Source organism: Cervus canadensis, chromosome 27 (genome assembly GCF_019320065.1).
Source record: "Cervus canadensis isolate Bull #8, Minnesota chromosome 27, ASM1932006v1, whole genome shotgun sequence".
Lineage (NCBI taxonomy): Eukaryota > Metazoa > Chordata > Mammalia > Artiodactyla > Cervidae > Cervus > Cervus canadensis.
Window position 1 is genome coordinate 33,274,341 of NC_057412.1, and position 9,345 is coordinate 33,283,685.

Genomic DNA, 9,345 nt, shown 5'->3' on the forward strand with positions numbered 1-9,345 from the left:
AATTATTAACTTTTCAATGTGTTTTTTCTAATTGCATTATTCTAATAGAAGTATTATTCCAGCCAGGCAAGATTATCTAAAACAACTCTGTGTTCTCATCCTTGAAGTATTTGCTTCTGGTATTGTTATATGATATTCATTGCTGAGTACTTAATTATATTACTGTAGGTCTTTATCTAACAAATAGAGAAAAGACATATTTTTGTAGAAGTAAGATAATGTTGTATACAAGATTTTCAAAGTCAAACAATAACTTCAAAAGCACCTTACATTTTTTCCTTTAATTAAAGATCTATTTTTTATCTTTATTTATTTAAAATATGTTTTAAAAGAAAGGCCAATAACATTAGAAAAGGTTATTTTTTGGGGGGCTTCTCTGGTAGCTCAGATGATAAAGAACCTGCTTGCAATGTATGAGACATGGGTTCGGTCCCTGGGTTGGGAAGATCTGCTAGAGGAAGCATGGCAATCCATTCCAGTATTCTTGCCTGGAGAATCCCCATGGACAGAGGAGCCTGGCAGGCTACAGTCCATGGGGTCTCAAAGAGTTGGACACGACTGAGTGACTAAGCACGCACACGTTATTTTTATTCCCATGAGCCAGCTCTTCTCTGTAACTTTGTTACTCAGAATGGCCTCACCTGGAAGTTGTGAGAAGTGCAGAATCTCATTCCTGTCTGTCTCCTTCTAAATGTCCAGATTATCAAATTCCACAGCTGATTTTTATGTACATAGAGCTTGATAGTGTGCGTGTGTGTTCAGCCATGTCCGATTCTTGGCCACCCTATGGACTGTAGCCCCCCAGGCTCCTCTGTCCGTGGGATTCTCCAGGCAAGAATACTGGAGTGGGCTTGCCTTCCTCCAGTGGATCTTCCCAACCCAGGGATCGAATCTTGTCTCCCACATCTCCTGCATTAGCAGGTGGATTCTTTTACCGCTGAATCACCTGGGGAGCCCAGAGTCTGATAAACACTTCTCTATAACATTGAAATTAACTCTAAGTAGTCAGAATTAAACCACTTTTGATGCCAGGATTTTCCTATATATTCCATTTTATGTGGACATTTGTCATGATTTCTTAAGACAGTGAAGTCTACTTTTTACCGATGAGTGTATGCATTTTCTCCTTACAACATAGAACGGCCTCCTATGAAGCATTTGAGGCTTTAAACAGAGCATGTTCTGAAAACATTGTAAATAGGCACAGTTGTCCCACTAGACGATAATTTATTTACTATTGTTTTTCTTGTTGCTGTTCAGTCGCCCAGTCATGTCTGACTCTGTGACCCTATGGACTACAGCATGCCAGGACTGCCTGTCCCTCACCATCTCCCAGAGTTTGCCCAAGTTCATGTCCATTGCATTGGTGATGCCACCCAGCCATCTCATCCTCTGGCATTCTGCCTTCTTTATGTCCAGTTCTCACCACCATATGTGACCACTGGGAAGACCATAGCCTTGACTATATGGACCTTTGTTGGCAGAGTAATGTCTCTGCTTTTCAACACACTGTCTAGATTTGTCATAGCTTTCCTGCCAATCTTCTGATTTCATGGCTGCAGTCACCATCCACAGTGATTTTAGAGTCCAAGAAGAGGAAATCTGTCACCATGTCCACATTTTCCCCTTCTATTTGCCATGAAGTAACGGGGCTGGGTGCCATGATCTTAGTTTTTTTAATATTTAATTTTAAGCTGGCTCTTTCACTCTCCTCCTTCACCCTCATCAAGAGGCTCTTTAGTTCCTCTTTGTTTTCTGCCTTTAGAGTGGTATCATCCACATATCTGAGTTTGTTGATATTTCTCCCACCTATCTAGCTTGTAACTCGTCCAGCCCGGCATTCCTTATGATGTGCTCAGTGGATAGGTTAAACAAACAGGGTGATGGCAGACAGCCCTGTCATGCCCCTTTCTCAATCTTGAACCAATCAGTTGTTCCACACAGGGTTCTAACTGTTGCTTCTTGACCCACATACAAGTTTCTTGGGAGATGGTTAAGATGGTCTGGTATTCCCATCTTTTTAGTAGCTTTCCACAGTTTGTCATGCTCCACACAGCCAAAGGTTTTAGCATAGTTGATGAAACAGAGGTAGATGTTTTTCTGGAATTCTCTATCTTTCTCTTTGATCCAGCGAATGTTGGCATTTTGATCTTTGGTTCTTCTTCCTTTTCTAAACCCAGCTTGGACATCTGGAAGTTCTTGGTTCACATAATGCTGAAGCCTAGCATGCAAGATTTTAAGCTTGACCTGACTAGCATGGGTTGTTATTGTTGTTCAGTTGCTCAGTCTTGTCCAACTCTTTGTGACCCCATGGACTGCAGCATGCCAGGCTTCCCTGTCCTTCACCATCTCCCAGAACTTGCTTGAACTCATATCCATTGAGTGCAATTGTCCAATGGTTAGCACATTCTTTGGTACTACCCTTCTTGGGAATTGGGATGAAATTGATCTTTTCCAGTCTTGTGACCACTGCTGGGTCTTCCAGATTTGCATACATATTGAATGTAACATCCTGATAGCATCATCCTTCAGGATTTTGAATAGTTCTACTGGAATTCCATTATTTACTAGAGTGGCCCTTAAATTGCAGATGCATAAGAAAAACTGTGGAGTATAAAATATATACAGTCTTGGTCCCCATGCTCAGATATTTCTGTTACATTAGTCCAGATTGACATCCAGGAATCTGTATTTTTTAAATTACCCCAGGTGATGTGAGATTTTCTGAGAACATTTTGAGAAAAATGCTCTAATGCCTAACTTATATACCTATTGTGTTCTTTTCATTCCAGAGCTGTGTGGCATAGTCCAAAGGTACCACAATTTTGCATTTTGTATTTCAGGTGAAAAAAAAATAGTGGGAAAATAGTTAGGAGAAATACCACTGGGTCTTGAAAATTTTCACTTACCTGTTCATAAAAATATCAAAATCACCACTTATGTGACTAGGAGTAATTGTAAAATACTATTTCAAAAAGTTATAGCCAAATAGTTATCAATATCTAGAAATAGCTGATTGCTAAATATAGACATTAACTTACCCAGTTTATTTTGAATATTAAAGAAAATTATTAGGCTGTTTTTTTAAAAAGTGTGGCATCAAAGAAAGGATTAAAGTTGATGTTATATTTCAATATTTGAGTGAAATAAATAATAGCTCAACTAAAACATTATTTGGTCAACCTGTCTATACCTGATGTTTTTTCTGTCCTCTCAAAGTTGCATATTTTAAAAGCTATTCATTTGAAAATATTTATTGGAACTATAGAAATGAGTATATTGCTCAGGGCAAGTCTAAGATAGATGAAAGTAGAAGAAGTAACTACAAATGAATTTGAAAAGAAGCAAATAGAGAAATGGAACAAAAACAAAGGAACAAACCTATTTGAAATTAAATTAGATTTCAGCCAAAAAGATAAAAATAGTTACTCTTCCCATATATTTGGGGAACTTAAAATATATCCTCTTAGCTAAACTTTGAGGTAAAGAGAAAATAAGATGGAAGATAATGTATATTTCCTACCAAATGTCAGTGAATATACTAGTTGTCACAGCCTGTGGGATAACATATAGCTTTAAAGTGCAAAAAAGATGACTGAAAATACATATTCTAAGGGTTAAGTGCAAGAGCCTAGAAATAAGTATAACAAATTAAACTTAAAGGAAAAAGAAATAAAGTTAAGAATGAAATAGATATTAAAAGTAACTTATTTATAGATATTCCCACTAAATATTGATATATTAAGTAATGATATGTAGATATTAGGGCTTCCCAGGTGGTGCTAGTGGTAAAAACCCACATGCCAATGCAGGAGACTTAAGAGACATGGGTGCAATCCATGGGTGGAGAAAATCCCCTGGAAGAGGTTGTGGTAACCCACTCTAGTATTCTTCCTAGAGAATCCCATGGACAGAGGAGCTTGGCAGGCAACTGTCCTGAAGTGACTGAAGTGACTGAGCATGTACACACATGTAGATATTAATTTGATTTACAAGACATAATAAATGAAGAAAAAAACTGCCAGGTTAATCAGTTACTTAAAAAGAAGAAAATAAAAGTACCCAGGTATACAAATATCCTCTCCCTTTTGAACCTCCCTCCTATGGCTGATTCATGTTGAGGTCTGACAGAAAACAACAAAATTCTGTAAAGCAAATATCCTTCAATTAAAAAAAAAAAAAGTACCAGGATAATATCACATCCTAGAAGTCAAGGAAAGTGACTGTGTCAGTTGGTAAAGAATCCGCCTGCAATGCAGGAGACCCCGGTTAGATTCCTGGGTCAGGAAGATCCATTGTAGAAGGGATAGACTACCCACTCCAGTATTCTTGGGCTTCCCTTGTGGCTCAGCTGGTAAAGAATCCACCTGCATTTTGGGAGACCTGGGTTCGATCCTTAGGTTGGGAAGCTACCCTGGAGAAGGGAAAGGCTACCCACTTCCAGTATTCTGGCCTGGAGAATTCCAAGGATTGTATAGTCCATGGGGTTGCAAAGTGTTGGACACAACTGAGTGCCTTTCACTTTCACTTTAAGAAAAAATAGTTGAGTGCTTCCCAGATAGAAGTAAATTAAGGCTTAAGGAGTTTCCACTTGATTGTGAGACAAGAAAATCAGGAGGATTTTGAGACAACAATTTTAGGGAATTTTCTTTCTTTTTTGGGGGGCAGCATCACATGGCATGAGGAAGCTTAATAACACCACCAGGGATCAAACCCATTGCATCAAACCCATGCCATGGAAGCAGTCTTAACCATTGGACCATCAGGGAACTTCCTTAGGGAATTTGGAGTGTTGCAGGTAAGAATAAGGATACGGTGACTTGAGAATAAATATGTCCAGAATTAAAAACAGTATGATAGAGTATTCAACACTTTTTGCTGAAAAGGGGAAGGGAGAGTGACAGGGGCTCTAGTGGAAAACTGAGGAAAAGCAAACATTTTCATGTTTTAGCAGTGAGGTTTGAAGATGCTGGAGAAAGAATTGTTGATGGGACAAGATCATGGGGCACCTAAAAGAAGGGAGAATGAGCTGTAGAGACTTCATTGCAACTGGAACAAAACACAAAATCACAAGCACCGATGTAAGTAAGGTTTTAGGTTTGAGAGTTCTTTTCTGATGTCTTTATCTTTGTTTTGAAGTAGAAAACAAAGTTTTTTGTGGAAAGAGAGATGCTGATGAAGTTGGAGCTTCAAGAAAACAGGGGAAGTTGGATTATTCACACTGGAAAATGAGACTGTATGCACATCAGAGAAAGATCATAGACTAGCCAGGCACTGTTGAGTTTGGATATCATGAAGCTTATTATGACCTTAATTCTGAACAACTATAAAAAGTTCTTCCTCATCTCTATCCAGCAAGCTAGGTGAGGTTGAATTTATCAAGGGTTGAGATTTTCTAGGCAGGTTGACAGAAAGACAATGGGTAAAGGAAGTCATGGACATTGAAGAAGGAATAACTGAAGTTGTGAAACACGGGGATTCAAGCTGAGTGAAAAAGAAGGGGCTCACAAAAGGGATGAATACAGGGAGGGAGGCGGTAAAAGCCAGGAGAGCAAGTTAGAGGTTCGGATGTCAAATGGATCTACCTCCTGGACAGTAAAATATTCATGATGACTGCAGGATTTGGGGTGAAGAAATCTGGGAGCAAAGTGCAGAGAAGTTGATGCCTAAGGGGGCCTGAAGAGAGTCTGCTAAAAGAAAGAAAAGGGCTTATATACAAAAGTTGGAGGGATAAGGAGCTCTCCATCTTAGTACAAATAGAGGCAGGGCTGATGTCAATTTCACCCCCAGGAATGAGGCATCTAGAGAACAAGAGAATGTATTTGAGAATGTGGAGTTGTATCCTCAGTGAAGAGCCAGGTTTTGTTTCGGGCCAGTTGGTAGATGGAATGTTCTGAGAAGAGGGTGAGGACATGGGTAGTGTGTTAACCAGAGAATGGAAAGATTTAGAAGAGGTGAGGTGAGATCAGATGGTGTGTTCAGTTCAAAGCAAAGAGCAGAAGGTGCGGACGAGTTGAGAACAGATGACAGGGGAGGATTTCAATGCAGAGTGAACAAAGGGTCTAGAGATAGGAGGCCTGGACGCTTAAGTGGTCTGTAATGCCTGCCAAAGAACTAGTCTGGTGGAAGTCAGGGATTTGGGAAAGAGGAGAGTTTTGAGGCATGAACTTACATTACATATTCTGGCCTCTGACAGTCAATTATTTCTGATAAATGTTTTAATTATGTTTCCTGTTATGAATTGCATTTTTCTATAGATAAGGAGTGAGCCATCTAGAATTAAAAAAAAAAAAAGACAAAAAACTTATGTAGGATGAAAAATTGAGAGAGCAGTAAGGTAACAGATGGACTAGGGAGCGGGGTAAAACCTCAGAGGACTTCTGTGCTCTCCTCTGGGTCTGGCCTGAATTTTGTGGAGGATTTTGCTCTTTGGGAGATGGGCAGCACTCAGGGTCAGAGGGGAGGCCGTGGAAATAATAAGCTGAGTAAATAATAGTAGTTGCGTTGGTAAGATGAGCTTCAGTATGTGTGTGTGTGTGTTTATATGCATGTGTACTGGCTGGTGATTTCTTAGAGGCTGAGATATCAGGAGACACTAAAAATACAACTATGGAAGATGATCTTAGGAGAAAAAACATCTAACTTTAGAAGGTGTAATCTTACTATATCTCATACTTCCCGTTACTTCATGCGTATCAGTACCATGGCCCTTCTTGAGTTTGTCACTCAGGTCATGTTTCTTCTTGCCCCAGGTCCTTTGCACGCACCATTCCCTTCAGCAAAAACACTTTTGCTTCTCATTACCTTGGACAACATCATTATCTCAGCTAAAATGGCACTTTCAAGTTAGTTTCCCTCTGACTTTCTCTCATAGTACTGTGTGTGTACTTTTTCTCTACAGGACACTCAGTCATTATTTTCCTTAGTCATACACTCAACATCCTTTTCATTCATTTTTCTCTAAGCCCTAAAAGGGCAGGAATCAGGAAGGTTTTTTGTTTTTTTTTTCACCACAAAATTTCTAGCACTTGGGAGAGTCCCTTGCACAAAGCAGGTGCTTTGAATGGCTAATTTAATGGATCAGCACAAAAATGTCAAGTGTCTTACAATATGTAATTATGAAAACGTACCACCATGAAAACCTCATATAAATCCATTTTGAATTGCTTCTTACTATACAAAAATTTTATTAAAGAAAGTTTGAAAAATGAAAAATTATTTCAGATTAAACCATGTTCCCTAACTCAAATTAAACTAATTTACTATTTGATAAGACACTAGAATTCCCATTCTCACTGTATGGAATAATATATTAAACTTCTCTGTGAAACTATAGCTTGTGTTTGCATATCATATAATTGAAGGAATATGTGTCAGAATAACCTCACATCAACAGGGTTTTCTCGGACTCTGTAGAAACTGGTTCTTTCCAAGATGTAGCGGGTTGAAGAGCATTTTATAGTCCATTCCAAAGACCTCTAGTTCTCAACAGAAGAGAGAAAACTGTTGTTTGAAATGAAGTTAAATACGTGTCTTAACTAGCTTCTTCTTGATAAATTCAACAAGGGAAGCAGTTCTTGTAAGGTATCTAAATATGAGAAGAAAGTCACATAAAGAAAAAAATCCATAAAATGTTATGCTTGTATATATCAGAGATATTTTAATAAAGCCCAATAACTGACCGAGTGTATGGTTGTATTTCTTTCAACTAAAAAACATTAGAAAAAATGAAAATAAATTTGGAAAGGGCTTGTTTGCCTTACCAAAGGGGCTAACACTACAGGAGGTTTCTATTTCAGAAAAATAGTTTCAACACAGGGGAGATTCCCCCCCCCCCCCAAAATCAGCAATACACACAACATATAAAAGCTACAGTTTCACAGCAAAAATAAGGAGATATAAGAATTCAGGAAACTAAAATCTGGGTGGGACCTTAAGTTGAATCCATCGATTCCCAACATTGGGTAAAGAACTACAGATAAAAATGAAAAGAATTCTCAGAAAATTCCCCTTCCTTGGTACGTAAGCAGATACAAAAGGGTTGGAAAAAGTTGGGGATTTTGTTTTTCCTTAATTTTTTAAGAAGGAAGTCTTAGAAGAGAGGTCAATTTTATAATCACTTATCCTAGACTTGGTGGAAGAAGCTATCTCCAAAGAAGACTGTAGTATTGAATGATTAAAAATATTTTAGGAAAAACTTAAATGTTTTTTCTAAAATAAAATTTATTATTTTCTGGTTACAGCCTCATATACAGTTACTGTAAAAGCTATAAAGTCAAGTGAACAAAGAGGGAGCTAAAAACCACAGTGATAATTTAATTGCATTTTCAGTTCAGTTCAGCCCAGTAACTCAGTCATGTCTGACTCCACGGACTGAAACATGCCAGGCTTCTCTGTCCATCACAACTCCTGGAGCTTGCTCAAACTCATGTCCATTGAGTTGGTGATGCCATCCAACCATCTCATTTTATGTCGTCCTCTTCTCCTCCTGCCTTTGATATTTCCCAGCATCAAGGTCTTTTCTATCAAGTCAGTTCTTTGTATCAGGTAGCCAAAGTATTGGAGCTTCAGCTTCAGCATCAGTCCATCCAATGAATATTCAGGACTTATTTCCTTTAGGATTGACTGGTTGGATCTTCTAGCAGCCCACGGGACTTTCAGGAGTCTTCTCCAACACCACAGTTCAGAAGCATCAATTTTTCAGCACTCAGTTTTCTTTATACTCCAACTCTCACATCCATACATGACTACTGGAAAAACCATAGCTTTGACTAGTTGGACATTTGTCAGCAAAGTAATGTCTCTGCTTTTTCATATGCTGTCTAGGTTGGCAATTTGATCTCTGGTTCCTCTGCCTTTTCTAAATCCAGGTTGAACATCTGCAAGTTCTTGTTTCATGTACTATTGAAACCATGCTTGGAGAATCTTGAGCATTATTTTGATAGCATGTGAGATGAGTGTAATTGTGTGGTAGTTTGAATATTCTTTGGCATTGCCTTTCTTTGGGATTGGAATAATTTACAACTAAAACCGAGATTTGCAATGACAGTCTCCTGAAATTAATATTGTGAATTGTTCAGAAGAGTAAGGCAGTAAGGCAGAAGGCTACACGCAACTTTAGGATGACATGGTAACCATGCAGAAAAAAATTACATGACTCAGCACAGGGGTAAATGCTGACAAATTGTTACCTTACTCCTAGTACAATTTCAGGCAACTACACAAGTAACTGAAAAAAAGCAAGGAATGGATTAACATCACAAATAGAAGTTGAATATACTAAATGCAAAGGAAAGCAGAAATAAAGCCAATAGTCTTATTTCTTTCAAAAGTGAGATAAAATAC